The sequence below is a fragment of the Panthera pardus genome, unplaced genomic scaffold (assembly GCF_024362965.1).
Source record: "Panthera pardus isolate Hobbes unplaced genomic scaffold, ASM2436296v1 HiC_scaffold_6, whole genome shotgun sequence".
Taxonomy (NCBI): Eukaryota; Metazoa; Chordata; class Mammalia; order Carnivora; family Felidae; genus Panthera; species Panthera pardus.
In genome coordinates this window covers 17,926,718-17,943,416 of record NW_026526991.1, presented here as the reverse complement: position 1 = coordinate 17,943,416, position 16,699 = coordinate 17,926,718, and the positions used below count along the sequence as shown (strand labels likewise).

At 46.1% G+C, this 16,699-nt stretch overlaps 1 protein-coding gene across 3 annotated transcripts in view; it reads right to left on the bottom strand.

Annotated features, from left to right (window-relative positions):
• Positions 1 to 15,760, bottom strand: part of GLT8D2 (glycosyltransferase 8 domain containing 2) — a 45,033-nt gene extending 29,273 nt beyond the window's left edge. The window contains exons 1-2 of one of the 3 annotated variants that reach the window (XM_019446622.2): positions 15,151 to 15,760; positions 10,374 to 10,635 (exon numbers count right to left, since the gene is read on the bottom strand). The gene's annotated coding sequence lies outside the window, so the exon portion shown is untranslated. Of the gene's footprint in view, positions 1 to 10,373; positions 10,636 to 11,533; positions 11,557 to 15,150 lie in introns of those variants that run through there. The other 2 variants (XM_019446624.2, XM_019446623.2) reach the window with 2 other exon arrangements.
• Between the last annotated feature and the right edge of the window lie 939 nt (positions 15,761 to 16,699).

Genomic DNA, 16,699 nt, shown 5'->3' with positions numbered 1-16,699 from the left:
GTATTTAATAACCAACATGGCCCTTGGCACCGAACAATTAAAATGGGCCCCAGCTGTAAAAGCTGGAGCAGACCCAACTGATATGTTCTAATAAACAGAAGACTTGGCACCTACAGAATGTTGAATCATGTGCATGGATTATCTGTTCAAACAAATAGTTAAGTACAGGAGATTCTAAGAGTGTGTGTGTATGTGCACTCACACACATACACACACACAAAGATGCTACCAGTCCAACTTTTTACAAAGAGCACTTGCCTTTGCATGAGACAAATTCTGGGCAAATTCTAAGAGGCCTATCAACCAGACATATTCCAGGAAAAACTTTTTTTTTTTTTTTAACGTTTATTCATCTTTGAGAGACAGAGACAGAGCATGAGCAGGGGATGGACAGAGAGAGGGGGAAGGCACAGAATCCAAAGCAGGCTCCAGGCTCCGAGCTGTCAGCACAGAGTCTGACGCGGGGATCGAACTCATGAACGGCGAGATCATGACCTAAACCAAAGTCAGACGCTCAACCGACTAAGCCAACTAGGTGCCCCCAGGAACATCTTTTAACAGAAGAAGCCAACTGCTTCTTCAGAGAATGAATTTTAACACAGGCATAAATTCTTATACTAATCACAACAAATGAAATAGAGAACGATTTCAATACCTCCAAAGAATTCTCTTGTGCTATCCTTTTGTAGGTAGACCCTTCCCAACACCTAGCTCCTGGCAATCACCAATCTGCTCTCTTTCCCTATGGTTTTGCCATTTCCAGAATGCCATATAAATGGGGTCATACAGGATAGCTCAGTCAGTTAAGCATCTGACTTAATTTTGGCTCAGGTCATGATCTCATGGTTTGTGAGTTCGAGCTCCACATGAGGCTCCACACTGATGGTGTGGAACCTGCTTAGAATTCTCTGTATTCCCCTTTCTCTCTCTCAAAAATAAATAAAATTTTTAAAAAAGGATTATACAGTACACGACCTTTTGTGACTCTCTTTCTTCACTTAGCATGATATATTTGGGATTCATACTTGTTGAGTGTATCAATAGCTTTCTCCTTTTTATTGTTGAGTAGTATTCCATTGTATGGATGTACCACAGTCTATCCATTCACCCACAGAAGGACATTGGAGTTATTTCCAGTGTTTTGTTATCATGAATAAAGCTTTTGTAAACTATTATTTATAGGTTTCTGTGTGATTTTAAATTTTCACTTCTCAATGGTAAATACTTAGATTACTGGGTCATCGGGTAGATGTGTATTTAACTTTATAAGAAATTTCCTGTTTTCCTTAGTGGTTGGGTCATTCTGCATTCCCGCCAGCCATGTAAAAGAGTCTCAGTTGCTCTGCGTTCTCGTCAGCACTTGGTGTTGTATTTTTTTTATTTTAGCTGCTCTAATAAGGCATGTTTCACTATGGCTTTAATTTGCACTTCACTAACAATTACTCACGTTGAACATCTTTTTATGTGTTTATTTGCCATCTGTATATGTTTGTGATGGTTAATTTTACATGTCAACTTGACTGGGCCATGAAGTGCCCAGGTATTCGGTCACATATTATTCTGGGTGTTCTTATGAGAATGTTTTTGGATGAGATTAATATTATTATTTTTTTTTTAAATTTTTTTTTTAACGTTTATTGATTTTTGAGACAGAGAGAGACAGAGCATGAACGGGGGAGGGTCAGAGAGAGGGAGACACAGCATCTGAAACAGGCTCCAGGCTCTGAGCTGTCAGCACAGAGCCCGACGCGGGGCTCGAACTCACGGACCGCGAGATCATGACCTGAGCCGAAGTCGGCCGCTTTACCGACTGAGCCACCCAGGCGCCCCAATATTATTTTTTTTAATGTTTACTCATTCTTAGAGAGGGAGAGAGAGAGAGAGAGTGCAAGCAGGGGAGGGACAGAGAGAGAAGAGGACAGAGAATCTGAAGCTGGTCCTGCACTGATAGCAGACAGCCCAATGCAGGGGCTCAAACTCACAAACCACAAGATCGTGACCTGAGTCAAAGCTAGATTCTTAACGGACCTGAGCCTATGGATGAGATTAATATTAAAGAGGCAGATTAAGTAAAGAAGATTGCCCTCTTTAATGCCGGTAGGCCTCATCTAACAAGTTAAGGTTCTGAATAGAACAAAAATGCTGATCTTGCCCTGAGTTAAGAGAGAAACTCTCCAGCCTGACTGCCTTTCAACTGGGACATTGGCTTTTTCCTACCTTCAGATTCAAACGGAAACACATGCTCTTTCTGGGTCTTGAGCCTGCCGCCATCAGACCGGAGCCACTTCATGGCTCCTCCTGCTTCTCAGCCTTCAGAAGGGGACTGGAGCAATACCACCGGCTGTCCTGAGTCTCTAGTGTGCCACCTTACACTGCAGATCTTGGGTCTGTCGGTCACATAATCACATGAGCCAATTTCTTATAATAAATCTCTTCTACATACGTATACATCCTATTGGCTCTGTTTCCCTGAAGAACTCTGGCTAATACAATGGTGAAGTGTCTGCTTAAATCTTTTGCCTAATTTCTTTTTTTTAATTATTTGTGTTTTCATTTATTTTTGAGAGAGAGAGCATTCGTGGGGGAGGGGCAGAGAGAGAGGGAGACACAGAATCTGAAGCAGGCTCCAGGCTCTGAGCTGTCAGCACGGACCCTGACGTGGAGCTTGAACTCACGAGCCGCGAGATCATGACCTGAGTCGAAGTCAGACGCTTAACTGACTGTGAGCCATCCAGGCGCTGCTTTTTGCCTAATTTCTGATTGGATCACCACTTTTCTTCCTTTTGAGTTTTGAGAGTTTTTCATATGTTCTGGGGATAAGTCCACTGTTAGATATGTGATTTGAAAAATACTTTCCCCAGGACATGACTTGTCTTTTAATTTTCTTAACAATGAAGTTTACAGAGCAAAAGTTTTTAATTTCAATAATGTCAAATTCATCAATTTTTTTTTTCTTTTATGGATCATGCTTTTCATGTGATGTCTAAGAACTTTTGGCCTAATCCAAGGCCGTGATGAGTTTCCCTTGTGTTTCCTTCTGAGAGTTTTGTAGTTTTATATTTTACATCTACATTTTGAGTTAATTTTTGCATATGGCGTGAGTTGTGGGTTAATTTTTTAGCATATAGAGATCCAGTTGGTCTGGGACCATTTGTTGGGAAGACAGTCCTTTCCACCGAACTAATTATTTTTGTTAAAATTCATTCCAATTTCGGAGTGTCCAAAAGGACACTTGAGATCTGCCAAGGCGTTTGAATCTTGAGGTCTGTGTGTCCGAAAGAAAGGAGAGAGGGCTCAGCCGAAGGTTAGGATTCTCTCCTACGCTTTCTATCACGATTGTAGATCTGGACAGCTGTCAGTGGCTAAAAACTCAAACATTCCACAATGTTCTCAAAGTAGCACCCTGCTTACACAGAGGCAAAACAAGGGCTGAAACATCATGAAAAAGTGTCAAGTGAACGTTTCCCCAAATTCAAATCTTATCTTTGCACAGGATTCTGGAGTATTTTGTGCTCTGAAATCCAAGGAAGCTAACACACCCTTTTCCTCAAAATGCATGTAACAACTTTGTTTCCTGGCTTTCACGGTTCACAATTTATCTTTATGGTTATTACAGTACTTTCTATACTCATTAGAATAAGCAGTGGCATAAAGAGAAGCAGAGGATAAAAACATAGGCTTGAGGGGCGCCTGGGTGGCTCGTCGGTTAAGCGTCCGACTTCAGCTCAGGTGATGATCTCACGGTCCGTGAGTTCGAGCCCCGCGTCAGGCTCTGTGCTGACAGCTCAGAGCCTGGAGCCTGTTTCAGATTCTGTGTCTCCCTCTCTCTCTGCTCCTCCCCTGTTCATGCTCTGTCTCTCTCTGTCTCAAAAATAAATAAATGTTAAAAAAAAAAACAAAACATAGGCTTGATGAAGAAAATGAAGTTTAGCTGTTAGAATTTTAGCTTATAAAAACAGATTAGAATTTACTTATGTATTTATTTATATTTATTTTCCAAGTTCATTTTTGAGAGTGGGGAGGGGCAGTGAGAGAGGGGTACAGAGGATCTGAAATAGGCTCTGTGCTGACAGCAGAGAGCCCGATGCAGGGCTCAAACTCACAAACCATGAGATCATGACCTGAGCGGAAGTCGGACGCTCACGCTCAACTGACTGAGCCACCCAGGCGTCCCTAGATTAGAATTTAGACTACAGTTAGATTATAAAATAATTTAGATTATTTTAAAAATTCAGCTCAGCCTAGAAATCTAAAATAAAATTATGTCACATTTATATGTTCATTCCCTTCTTTGTAGCATTTTGCCAATCACCCAGGAGCACGCAACTGACTTCCTTTATCTTAAAAAAAAAAAAAAAAGGTTAATTTGCTATAAATAACAATTTGTGTTGGAAACCCAAAGTTTATTTTAAAATTAAGTTGAGCCTTCTTAATTATGGTTCTTCAAAGGAACTTCTGAACTTGACATTTGACTGGAGGCAGCAGTCAGCAAACGGAATAATAACCTTTAGAAACCAGCAACATGGACAGAGAGAGCCTACGGGAGGCAAGCAAGAAGGGGGGGGGGATGTCCAAGCACCCCAGGGTTCCCTCATGAATCAAAGTGTTGTGAGAACTTGTTGGCAGTGATCTTGGGAAACTCTTCAATAGGAATTTGGTTCAAGTCTTTAATTCGCTGTAAAGAACCAGCTATAACATCCTTTTTATTTTCCCAGGCTCTAGGCTGAACACCCAGGGTGCATGTGCACTGGCCCTTCTCCTCTTCCCCTCTTAACGCCTGGGAAAGAATCGCGTCAAAGCAGCACATTACTTAGGATTCTTTGGATATTGATTTCAGGTACTTTTTATCCACTTATGATTTTAGATGATATGCATTCAGCTAACTCTTTAAGATGATGTAAGCATAGAATGGTCTTTGGCCACAGGGCCCCTCCTCCCCAGTCCATGAACAAAGGCCATCTGGTAGTAGGGGAGAGAGACTGAGGAGAAGGTCAAAAGGATCTGAACTTGAGCCCCTGATGCCAGCTCTTCCCTGGGCAACCCTGTTAGTCAAAACAATACATTTAGTTTCTTGCAAACAAGAGTCCTTACAAATACATTCCCTGTGGCCAGAATCATGTGCACATATGGGGAGAGATTTGCAGGGGCCAGATGACAATAATAGCTACTGTTTATTGCAAGCTTAATGTGCACCCAAATCTGTGCTGACCATTTAGGTATACCATCTTCTTTAATTCTTTTTTTTTTTTTTTTTAACATTTATTTATTTTTGAGACAGAGAGAGACAGAGCATGAACGGGGGAGGGTCAGAGAGAGAGGGAGACACAGAATCGGAAGCAGGCTCCAGGCTCTGAGCCATCAGCCCAGAGCCCGACGCGGGGCTCGAACTCACAGACCGTGAGATCGTGACCTGAGCCGAAGTCGGCCGCTCAACCGACTGAGCCACCCAGGCGCCCCCATCTTCTTTAATTCTTACACATTTCAGGTGGATATATTGTTCTCTCCAGGTTTCAAATGAGGAAATTGTGACTCAGAGAGGTTCAGTAACTTGCTCAAAATCACACAGCTACTAAAGGGCAGGGCAGGGATTTGAAGTTAGGGCTCTCTGACTTCAGAGCCTATGCTCTTTAACCGCAAGGTGCTGGAGCCCTTCGAGGGCCATTCGGGCTACCCCAGGAAGCAGGTGATGGCACTGTGTGCTGATGGGGTGTCAGTCAAGTTTGGACTGCTTGCCCCTGAGTGCTCGGTTACTGTAACGGCTGAGATCATGCCAGAAGCAGAAAGATCATCCGGCTGGCTCATCTGAGAAGGGGGCTCATCTTTCTCCCATCCAGCATGCTGCCAATTTGAAAATCCCTTTAAAACGAAACAAGAGGTTGGGGCGCCTGAGTGGCTCAGTCGGTTAAGTGTCCAACTCTTGATCTCGGCTCAGATCATGATCTCGGGGTTCCTGAGAGGGAGCCCCATGGCGGGCTCTGCATGGAAAGTGTGGAGCCTGCTTGGGATTTCCTCCCTCCCTCTCTCTCTGTCCTTCCCCTGCTCATGTTTTCTCTCTTTCTCTCTCCCTCTCCCTCTCTCAAAATAAATAAATGAAACAAGAGGCTTCAGGAAACTCGTAACGGCACATCGAATTGCAAGGCATGGCAGCAGCAAGCCAAGGAGAGAAATTCCTGAAGCAGATTCTTGTAGGAAACTTTTGAGCAGCTTTTAGTATAGAAGGCAGGAGTGGAGTGTTTGAGAAGCATGTACTTCCAAAAGGAAGCCTGTTTTATTAAAAATTTTTAAATATGAAGTTGTAAAGATTGGCATCCTTTCCCTCTTCGCAATTTCATCTCATGTCTGGTGGTGGCACTTTCTGTGTAAGCTGCTGTGAATTGGTGTTTTCTGGTGCTTGCAGTCAAAAGCATTCTAAGAGATCAAGTAGGTGCTCACGAAACATTTGCAACTCCTAGATATGAGCCGATTACGTGGATTTGGTAGGGGCATCAGAGTTGTAAAGAGGTAGAAAACTGATGGGAGGAAGTTCAGGGGCTCGGGATTCAGGGAACAGCTGGGGAGCATCCTAAGACCCCGCAGAATAGGAGGCAGAGACCTGGGGCCCAGAGAAACTGGCATGTTTGGGGGCAGAGCATCATCTTGTGGGTCAACACAGTCCCTGTGTGTGAAGAAATGCACCAAAGGACTCATTCCCGTGCTGCAGAGGCCCGGGTGCGTGGGAGATACATCACCTGCTGGCTCTCTCTACACATGTCCTGTCCTGGGCACATCCTGTCCTGGGCACAGCCCGCAAGGCTCCACACTCCCCTGCTTGTCCGCAACCTTTCTTTGCTTTTTTGTTTGGTCTTGTTTTTTGGGTTTTTTTTTAACGTTTATTTTTGGCAGAGACAGAGTGCGAGTGGGGGAGGGGCAGAGAGAGAGAGGGAGACACAGAATCCGAAGGAGGCTCCAGGCTCCGAGCTGTCAGCACAGAGCCCAAGGCAGGGCTCGAACTCACAAACTGTGAGATCATGACCTGAGCCGAAGTCGGAGGCTCGACCGACTGAGCCCCCCAGGCACCCTGTGTGGGACCTTTCTGACGGCTCATCCTCGGTCTCTTTTGCTGGTTCCCCCTATTGCCTGAGCTTCTAAATGTTGGAATGCCTCAGGACTCCGTGTTTGATTTCTTCTCGCTCTCAACTCCCTCCTTAGGAGGCCTCATCCCGTCTCACGGCTTTAAATCCCATTACATGCTGCCAGCTCCCAAAGGACTGTCTACGGCCCCAACCCGTCCTGTGGACCCCGACTCCTAAAATGCACTGCCCCTGGGGCAGATCCATGCGGGGACGTCCACCTGTCCAAAACCGAGCTCCTGATATCCACACCCCCAAATGTGTACCACCCCTAATCTTCTCCAACTCCGTTAATGGAAAGTTCATTTTTCTAATTGCCCCAGCAAAAATAAACTTGCTGTTATCCTTGAGCCCTCTCTGTTGGTCACTCTGCCCATACAGACAGCGACAAGTCCTGTCAGTCCTACCTTCAAAATATACCCAGAATTTTTGCCCCCGGCAGCCTCTACTGTGGCCCAATCACCATCACTCTTTGACTGAATTGCTCTGCTTTTGTTTCCTTTTAGCTGATTCTCGACAAAGCATCCAGAGTGAGCCTATTAAAATAGGAGTCGGGTTGCCAGGCACCTGGGTGGCTCAGGTGGTTGAGTGTCTGACTCTTGGTTTTGGCTCAGGTCACGGTCTCACAGTTTGTGGCTTCAAGCCCCGTATCAGGCTCTGCCCTCTCAGCACAGAGGCTGCTTGGGATTCTCCCTCTCTCTCTCTTTCTCTCTCTCTCACTCTCTCTCTCTTCTCTCAATAAATAAATAAATAAATAAACAAACAAACTTAAAAAAAAATAGGAGTCAGGTTATGTCATTTTCTGTTCAAAACCCTCCAAGGCCTCCTGTCTCCTTCAGAGCAAAAAACCCAAGTCCTTATAACCTCCTCCAAGATATCACATGATCACACCGGCCTCCTTGCCAGACATTCTCCTGCCTCAAAACCTTTACACTTGCTGTTCCCTCCACCTGGAAGGCTGTTCCCTCCACCCGGAATGCTATTGTTGCCACCTGGAACACTCCTCCCAGATATCCATGTGGCTGGCTCCTTCATGTCCCTCAGAGTCTTCATCAAAAGCTCCTCACCCCAGCCATACATGTATCACCTCCCCTCAGCAGCTGCCTGTGTCATCACTGGTTTATCGTCCGGCCTCCCGAAGACAGATTATAAGCTCCGCGAAGGCAGGAAATGCCTGATTGTGCACTGGCATGGGTCTCGCACAAGTGCCCGGCACTATGAACCCTCAAAACCACTTCTAGACTGAAGAGAGGAACGTGGCCCCTCCCCTCTGGAGCCGCACAAGCACCCCAAACCCCGTCTGTTCACCACTGAAATCGGTGTCCCCCCACCCCCCAGAAGTCCTCTTCTGCTGAGCTCTGGGCATCCCCTTCACCTCCTCCATGATGGCTCATTCACTCCACCAACGCCTACAGTTTCACCCCCTAAAAGGTTCTTAGCCCATCCCTTTTCTGTTCTGCCTCATCTTACCCACTCATCGACTCTGCAATCACCTGCCACCTGGCCTTCGTGCCTCCAGAATTTCTGCCCCCTGCCCTTCCGCAATCTATCACCGGTATAACATAGTGACTCTTTTTGTTGTTTGCTAATCACATTACACTAATTTTACATGTAGTTTGAGTACCTTTATTTTTTAAATGTTTATTTTTGAAAGGTGGGGAAGAGAGGGGGAGGGACAGAGAGGGAGGAGGACAGAGAGAGGGGGACAGAGGATCTGAGGCAGGCTCTGTGCTGACAGCAGCAAGCCCGATGAGGGGCTCGAACTCACGAACTACAAGATCGTGACCTGGGCCGAAGTCAGATGCTTGACCAACTGGGCCACCCAGGTGTCCCACCCAGCACCTTTAATTTTTTGGTCGACTTTCCTTTTCTTCTTATTACCTGAGACATCCAAGTCTACCAAAAAGTTGAAAGAATGAATCTTAGCGCTCACATACCTTCTATCAGAGTCATCAATTGCTAACTTGTTGCCATATTTACTTTCTTTCTTATTTCTCTCTCATATATAGGGCAGACACCATGACGCTTCACCTCTAAATATCTCAGCATGCATCTCTCAAAAACAAAGGCGTCCTCCTACATAACTACAACACCATCATCACCTCCAGGAACAAGAACATTAATGTAATAACATCTTATAAATAATTCATATTCGCATTTCTCTCATTATTGTGACATCATCTTTTATAGTTTGCTTGTCATATCCTTAGTTTCTTTTACTCTTAATCAATCTTCCCCCACCCACACTGCCTTTTTATTTTTCATGACCTTAATTTTTTTTTTTTTTTTTTTGAAGAAATTAAGTTCAGTTGTCTTGTAGAATTCTTTTGCCTGACTTAAAACACAACTCAGATTGGGGCACCCAGGTGGCTCAGTCGGTTATGTGCCCGACTCGATTTCGGCTCAGGTCATGATCTCACAGTTAATGAGTTCAAGCCCCATGTCGGACTCTGCACGGACAGCACAGAGAATTGCTTGGGATTCTCTGTCTCCCTCTCTCTCTGCCCCTCCCTGGCTCATGCTTTCTCTCTCTCTCTCTCTCTCTCTCTCTCTCTCTCTCTCTTAAAAATAAATAAATAAATAAAGTTAAAAAAAAAAATTAAACACAACTCTGAATGTCCCTGTCCTGCCTAAAGCCCTTCACTGGAAATCCACTACTGGAAGGTTAAGGTTGGAGTTTAAGATGTCCATAGGTCCTCCGTGCCATGACTTCTGTCCAAGCTGAACTGTTTGAGGCTTTGTCTCCAGCCATCCACTGTCCTCCACACCCAGTCGATGTTTTCCTTGTCTCTGAACTTCAGTTCATGCAGTCCCTTCTGCCTTAAACGCCCTTTCTCCTCTTTTCCCCAGTAGATTGTTACTTATTTCTTAAAAACTCAATGCAGGCATCACCTCCTTCAGTAAGTCTTACTTGATTACCCTGCCTGGCTGCTCCCCTGATCTTCGTTCCTGTCCCTATCCCTGCACTCAGAACTGTTCTAATATTATGAGTGTGCCTGTCTCCTCCACTAGACTGTGAGGTGACTGAGGACAGGCACTGTGGCTTGCCCGCCTCTGTGTGCCTCAACAAATGTGTGTGGAATGAATGAGTGACCAACAGGAGAGAGAAAGAAAGGGAAAGGGGCTCTTGCCCTCTTCTTCAATCCTAGGAAGAAAGGGGGCAGCATACCTTTACTGAGGAAAAAAGCCAGAAGGAAGGGACTGTGGATCTAGTCGAGGAATGAAAGCAGAGGGCTCTGGTCTTCTTACCAGCTTTTTACCCACCATCAAAACAACAAGCCCTAGGAACTGTGTCCCCTGGTCCTTTGTAAGCTTTCCTAGGCTGAGTGACTTTCTGTGTTGTGGTTTCTCTGCAGCAGTAAATAGCCAAGGCTTTGGCATTAAGGAGTCTGTGGGCTTGTCCTCAAGACAGGAAGGAAGATGGAGCCGCACAGCCAGTGTTGGAGAGAAGAATCCCTGGGCAGGGGACGGGATGGCGGCACATTCAAAGGGCGGAGGAAAAAGGCCAAGGTCCTGGGGCCTGTGACTAGGAAGAAAAGGAGAGTTTAGGGAATTGGTCTGGACCTGAGAAATGTCCGTTAAGTTTAAAAATGGGCATCTGAAGGGCCCCTGGGTGGCTCAATCCAACTTCGGCTCAGCTCATGATCTCACGGTCTGTGGGTTCAAGCCCCACGTCGGGCTCTGTGCTGACAGCTTGGATCCTGGAGCCTGCTTCAGATTCTGTGTCTCCCTCTCCGCCCCTCCCCTGCTCACGCTCTATCTCTCAAAAATAAATAAACATTTTTTGGGAGTGCCTGGGTGGCTCAGTCGGTTAAGCGTCCGACTTCACCTCAGGTTGTGATCTCCCAGTTCCTGGGTTCGAGCCCCGCATCGGGCTCTGTGCTGACAGCTTGGAGCCTGGAGCCTGCTTCAGATTCTGTGTCTCCCTCTCTCTCTGCCCCTTCCCTGTTCATGCTACGTCTCTCTCAGAAATAAATAAACATTAAAAAAAATTTTTAATAAAATTAAAAAAAAAAATCATAAAAATGGGTCCCTGAAGACCTTTCACAGGGAGCTATTTTACCAGATGCCAAAGAGTTTGGGCCCATGGCCAAATCTGGAAAGAATGTTTTAAGACCTGGCAGTAGCTAAGTGACTGAGCTCCGCCTTGGAAGAAAAGGCAAAAGTGGGAAGGACTCCAGAAATATATTTCAAAAATCAGAGCCCCTAAGTGTTATTCTACATGCCGGCTCTAATCAGTTGGTAAGGACTTTCAGTATTGCTAAATTGAGAAGGAATCTAAAGCCATCACCAGAAAAGAAAGAAAAAGAAAGTAAAAGAAAGAAAGAAAAAGAAAGGAAAGAACATGGAAACCAGAAGGAAAGGTAAAAGAGGGGGCTCCTTCAAGTTACTGTTGAGTGATTTAAATCTGGCAGGGCACCTACCTGGGTGGAAATATCACAGGCTTTGTTGCCCCACTCCTTAGCGATGCGATCCTGGGCAATTTACAAAACCTCATGAGCACATTGGGGCTGCGCTGCAGATTTAATTAAATAGCCTATAGTAATAATAGGTAACACTCACACAACAGCCTTCACATATGTTCATTAATTCAGTCCTCACAACGACCCGTAAAGTGATTATCCCTGATTCACCCACGAGGAGACTAAAGTTCAGGGAGGGTGATACAATGAACAAGCTGCAGAGCCCAGGCAGTCTGGCTCTGAGCTCACATTCCTAACCATCTTCAGAGCCGACCGTTTTCCATTGCTGATTGCAATCATCCTGTGTCAAGCAACTGACGTAAGCTCCGTGATTTAACTTCACCCCACGGGACCTTCACCCCTGGGGTTCACGCGTGGCATAAAGCAACCAGTAGAGCACTTCGCCTCAACCCATGCCACCTACAGAGCCACGAACGGGACAAGAGCAGGGATTCACCTGAAGAAAAGGGAAAGGACGTCGGGACTCAGGAATTTGGCCTCTGACAAAACATCTCTGGCCTTTTTACTTGTTTGCTCTAGCATGAAAGGTCTCCTCAAGACGGACCCAAAGACAGGGGAGCCAGAGGAGAGAGTGTGCAGTGCATGGAGGGTCTGTTCTGCTTTCTCCTGTGTTGGAATGACGCATTCTTGCACAAAGTGGCCTTAGGGCAGGTGTCCCCAACCTCTGGCTTCTGTGCCAAATCCTGCCCATTACTGTTTTTTTGTTTTGTTTTGTTTTTGGGGGGGCTTTTTGTAAATAAAGTCTTCTTGGAAGACAGGCAGGTTGATTCTTTAATGTGTTGTCTAAGGCCAGTCTCACACGACAACAGCAGATCTGCGGAGGCGCAACGCAGACCGTGAGGCTTACGCAGCCACCTCTCCGGCCCTTTGCAGAAAAACTGCCGATCCCAGCTGGCCGCTTCAGGTCAGATTTTCTAGATATCAATATGGCACAGGCGATCGAGCTCATGTCCTGACCTAGGGAAGGAAGGACACCATGTCTGCTTGGGTGTTTGCCAGGGGAGGTGTGAAGGAGGATGTCCGTCTACAAGGGGAGCTGAAGTGAAAACAAACGGGGCCAGAGGAGGCTATTGCAGAGTGTGCTCTGAGAAGCGCTAATCAATGTTATGTGGTAAAACGGTTCAGGGGTCAACTGGGAACTTCTGTGTCAAACAACCTTAAGCAGATCTCTCTACTCCAGGACTTCTCAGGACCTTTAAAATGCCACTTTGCCTTGGGATTTCTCAGAGTGTGATATGGTTCACCGAACGCATCTTCCCCATGGGACTATGTTCTTCAGAACATTCTTTGGGAAATGCTGAAATAAAAGAAGTATTTAGTATCGTGCTCCCTGGCAATGAGAAATGAAAAGTATGAGAACCATGGCTTAATGAGCTGTGCTTCTCTCGGGAAGGAAAGAGAACAAAGAAGAAATAAAAAGAGCCAGGCTGAAAAAAAAAGAAAAAAGAAAAGAAAAGAAAGAGAGGTGTTTGAAGGGAGGAAGGAAGAAAGCAGGACCCTGGAGAAACAACATGAGGAAGTGAGGAACACTTGGGAGACTGGACTATCAGAGGGAACAATCTGCCAAATGCTGGGCTGCCACCCAACACAGGACGCGTGGTCACTTCGTCATCACCGCGGTCATCATCAGCACCACCCAAGAAGCTAACCTTCCCTGAGGCCTCACTACTCTGCAGATGCTGTGTTACATCCTTTAGACACACGATGTCACTTAATTCCCATTTTCCAGATGAGGAAATAGAGGCACAGACAAGTAACTACTCCGAGCCAAAGCTTATAAAGCTTGTTAAGTGGCAACGCGCAGATTTGACTCTGTGACCTGGAGCCAGAGCCCATGGTCTCCCTGCTGCCCTGCCCCACATGTACCTGCATTCGACGCAGGGCTGGAGTCCACTGTGCAACCCAAAATGCGTCCTACACAAAAATGTGAAACCCAAAATGGGTCCTGCACAGAAATGCAATGTGAAGACACGTGGAGGAAAAGACAAAACAAACCAGCCAATGTCACTTTGGATATTTAACGACACGGGGCCAAACAACTAGAAGACTAGCACCATGTTTTATTTTTTTTTTTTAAATTTTTTTTTCTTAACGTTTATTTATTTTTGAGACAGAGAGAGACAGAGCATGAACAGGGGAGGGGCAGAGAGAGAGGGAAACACAGAATCAGAAGCAGGGTCCAGGCTCTGAGCCATCAGCCCAGAGCCTGACATGGGGCTCAAACTCATGGACCGCGAGATCGTGACCTGAGCTGAAGTCGGACGCTTAACCGACTGAGCCACCCAGGCACCCCCACCATGTTTTAGATAGCATCATGTTTTCTTCCTCTCTCTCTCTTCTTACTCTTGTGTTAACTATTCCTTTTTTTTAAGTAAATTTTTTTCATGTTTATTTATCTATTTTGAGAGAGAGAGAGAGAGAGGGTGTGTGTGTGTGTGTGTGTGTGTGTGTGTGTGTGTGTGTGCGCGTGCTTGGGGGAAAGGCAAAGAGAGAATCCCAAGCAGGCTCCACACTGTCAGTGCAGAACCCGATGCGGGACTCGATCTCAGGAACCATGAGATGGTGACCTGAGCCAAAATCAGATGCTTTGCCGACTGACCCACCCAGGCATCCCCTTAACTATTCCTCCTTAACTGATATCATAAGTTGCATATCAGCCTATATCAGGCTTATCCAATGTGTACATTCATTCATAAAGTGAGCACAAGACAGTTTTTGAATGTTAAAAAAGCATTTTGAACCCAAACACTATGATTACTGCATTTATAAATAAGCCTCACTTAGACTTCCACAACTACCAATTCCTTTTTTAGAATGGGGGACCTATGAATAGCTTCCTATGACAGCTTCTGAAAATGTGAATCACAGCTCATTTAAATCTTTTGTGGCTCAGGGGCTCCTGGGTGGCTCATTAGGCGAAACATCCGACTTGGGCTCAAGTCATGATTTCACAGTTTGTGAGTTTGAGCCCCGTATCAGGCTCTGTGCTGACAGCTCACAGCCTGGAGCCTGCTTCAGATTCTGTGTCTCCCTCTCTCTCTGCCCCTCCCCTGCTCACACTCTGTCTCTAACTCAAAAAATAAATAATAAACATTAAAATATATATATTTTGAAATCTTTTGTGGCTCAGAAATGTACCTGCATTTAAATACTAGCATTTATCCCATCCTACCTAACCACTGATTTCCATGCTTAAAATATGATGAAAATAGTAAATCACACTGGACAAGGGGGTTCAACACAGGTCTGGATAAAAACAGTCCAGCCAGCATGTGAACAACTTGCACACTGAGTATCCTGGATTTGCTGCAATGGCAAAAAAAAAAAAAAAAAAAAAAAAAAAAAGAGAGAGAGAAAGAAAAAAGAAAGAAAGGAAAGAAAAGAAAAAGTTCCCTCTGCACGCTACAAACATTGGCTGGGAGCTCCTGTAAGAAAAGTTCTCGTTGGACAGGCCAACGAGATTTACGTCCTTGAGTCTATAGCGAAATAAAGGGCTGCTGCAGGCCGGCCAGGCTGCAATGGAGAGGCCGCCGCGCGGCGTGCCAGTTTCTGTTTACCTGGTGAACGGTGAGGGCAGGCTGTGGGCGCCTCGGTCCAGAAGAGCTGCAGGGCAGAGCGTTCCGCTCGCGGCTGGCCCCCGGGCTGCTTCAGCTGCAGCTAACATCCCATTGGAAAGCCCAAAGCGCTGAGAGCCCCGAGGCCAATGTTACGTTTCCAAGAGAGGATGCCTGCCCCTGCCCCCAACACCACCCCCCCTTTGCTTGCGTTGACTTTGGAGCGGCTCGGGTTTCTTCCACCCCTGCGCGAAGCAGCTGGGAATCGGGGCGTTGCGCTGGCTGCGGGGTGAGGCGGCCCCTGAAACCACTTCCAGATGTGCTTGGCAGGCCGGCTCCTCGCCCGGCCGGGCTTCCTCTCGCATCCTCCTCCGGCAATCTGCGTGCAAATCGTTTCGAAAACAAGGCAGTGCTGGAGGAAACGATTCAAACCTGGAGAAGAGCGGACTCTTGGAGGGTGAATTTCCACCACACGTTGGGCCTAAGGTAAACTTTGCAAGAGCAGAAGTGGAAGAATTAAGTTCACACTGATTTTAAGACTATCTTCACAGCCACTAGTTTCTCCTGGAATGTCCCAGTCATTAAAATGTTGTGGTCCCCAAATTAAAGCCCAGCTAACAGCTATGGTCTCATTCTACCAAGGCAATAATAGCAATAGAAGTTTTAAGATGGCGTGTTTTGAGCCTGAACATGGAAAGGAATCAGGCAGGGACTCAACCCCACCCAGCTCTGGGCTGTTCAGTTTCTGCTATTGATTCTCAGAAACCCAGGAAATGGTGCCAGCACGTTGCCTGGGATCATGGAATTTAGTTCCGCAACCTCTGTCCTTAGCTCCTACAAGGAAGTGAAGATCCCCTGCTCACTGGTTCTTTCTAAAGTGGTATTTCCCGGGGCGCCTGGGTGGCTCAGTCGGTTAAGCGTCCGACTTCAGCTCAGGTCACAATCTCACGGTCTGTGCGTTCGAGCCCCGCGTCGGGCTCTGGGCTGATGGCCCGGAGCCTGGAGCCTGCTTCCGATTCTGTGTCTCCCTCCCTCTCTGCCCCTCCCCCGTTCATGCTCTGTCTCTCTCTGTCTCAAAAATAAATAAACGTTAAAAAAAATAAATAAATAAAGTGGTATTTCCCAATAGAAACATCATGCAAGCCCTCATGTAATTTTCAATTTTCTAAAAGTCACTTTAAGGTAAGTACAGGGGCTTCTGGGTGGCTCAGTTGGTTAAGCATCCGACTCCGGCTCAGGTCATGATATCGCGGTTCATGAGGTCAAGCCCCGTGTCCCACTCTGTGCTAACAGCTCAGTGGAGCCTGTTTGGGATTCTGTGTCTCCCTCTCTGTCTGCCCCTCGCCCACTCTCACTCTGTCTCTGTCTCTTTCAAAAATAAAACAAAAACATTAAAAATATTTTTTAAAAAGGTAAGTACAAAGAGAGGGTGCCTGGCTGACTCAGTAGGAAGGGCATTTGGGTAGTGAATCGAGCCGCCACATTGGGCGTAAGGTTACTTCAACAAATAAATATATGAACTTAAAAAGAGAGAGAGAAAAACCATGTGCCA